Here is a 1,883-nt window from a genome sequence, read left to right as displayed (position 1 = left end):
AAGAGGTCCAGATCCTTAGAGGATTTAGAGTTAGCTAAGGAGTAGGATTTAGCAAATCTAAACCAACTAAGGAGTTGACTAACAAAATCATAACAACTTAAGGATTTGGATATCTATTCTAAATCTACTAAAGATTGACTAAATCTAAACAAAATAAGGCTAATTAATCAAGGGTGACCGAAATATTGGAGGCCCAACCAATTAACAAAGCAAAAAAAACACAAAATAAGCTAACTAGCTTCCTTCGCGAGCGCGAGCTTCACATACGCGAGCGCGACCACACCTCGCCAGCGCGATCCTACCGTGCGCGAGCGCGAGAAGCGCAAAGGAGAGGCAGAGAGTTAGGCAGCGCAAGTCGCGAGCGCGATTCCAACATGCGCGAGCGCGAGCGACACTTCGCGAGCGCGAACCTTCACTGCGCGAGCGCGAGAAGCGCAAAGGAGAGGCAGTGAGTTAGGCAGCGCAAATCGCGAGCGCGATTCCAACATACGCGAGCGCGAGCGACACTCGCGAGCGCGAACCTTCACTGCGCGAGCGCGAGAAGCGCAAAGGAGAGGCAGTGAGTGTCTAGGCATGCCATAGGCTGGAAATTCAGGTTCCAACTCCACATGTGCTTCCATCAATGTGAGAAACTTAGGTGTTCCCCATGCTTCCTCGAGCTCTATGTTTGAGTGGTAGCCATTCCGTATCATACCCCTTTTCCTCGAAAAGATTCGTCCTCGAATCTTAGTTAGAAGTTGAGGTATCCATGCTCCTTTGTTCCTTTGATCTCCATGGATGAGTGTTGGCGGATTCATATCATTCCCCTTTTCCTCAAAAGTGTTCGTCCTCGAATCTGCAGCCATGTTAAAAGGAAACAAATTACTAATATTGAAAGTAATGGTAACACCATACTCACCTGGTAAGCCTGTCTTGTAGGTGTTGTCATCAATGTGCTCCACAACTTGGAATGGTTCACCTCCACGTTCATCAAACTTAATCTTTCTTTGGTTGGGAAACTTTTCCTTGTGAAAATGTACCCAAACCCAATCACCTGGTTTAAACACAACATGTCTTCTTCTCTTGTTGGCATGGTTGGTATATGATATGGATCCATTGGTGCCTCCTAATGGATTCTAGTGGACTTTGCTTGGATGTGGTCTTATCCCTTATTGCTTGTTTTGGTCTAATTAATATGTAAGGGATATGGGCCCATAGTGTTTATTTAAGTTGTTTTGGGTTGATTTTATGATGCATGCAATCTGCCCAATATTAAGTTGTCTATTTTGGGCTAGAAATGATTCTATTTTGTGTGTACTAGTTAGGCCCATGTGTTTTGGCCTTAGGGCAGCCTAGTTAGATACTCTTCTTTAGGGTTATGTTTGTTTGGGGCTTATATATAGCCTCCTTAAGATGTAAAACGGGATTTTTAGCCAACCATTGAATTGAAATCAAAACAAAACGTTTTCTTCTTGTTCTTTCAAGAACAGATTGTGTTCTTCATAGAACCAAAATATCCTTAGTAGTTAAGCTTGTGAGTTCTACAAGATTAATTGCACCAAGAATTTCAGAGTTGTTTTCAAGAGTACTTGAAGGTAAGTTTCTGATTCTTGTTCTAAATTCCTTGCTTTCTCTCTTCAAGAGTACTTGGGGGTTATAGGGATTGTCAGGTACTTCCGTGATTGCATGCTTTCCACTAGATCTTCCTTGTTGATTTGCAAGAGTACTTGTTAATTGGCTAGGGTCGTATCATCTGGTATCAGAGCACTGTGGTTGTGGATTTCAATCTATCCTAGGGTTAGGGACTTAAAAAAAAAAAAATCTTTAAATATTGTTCGATCTAGACATTATCTCTTTAGATCTTGTTGGGTCTAGACAATTTCTCATTAGATCTTCTCGGATCT

Source organism: Jatropha curcas, chromosome 1, assembly GCF_041381405.1.
Source record: "Jatropha curcas cultivar XTBG-Jc1 chromosome 1, XTBG_Jcur_1.0, whole genome shotgun sequence".
Taxonomy (NCBI): Eukaryota; Viridiplantae; Streptophyta; class Magnoliopsida; order Malpighiales; family Euphorbiaceae; genus Jatropha; species Jatropha curcas.
The sequence above is the reverse complement of the archived record's forward strand: the minus strand, read 5'-3'. Positions refer to the sequence as shown.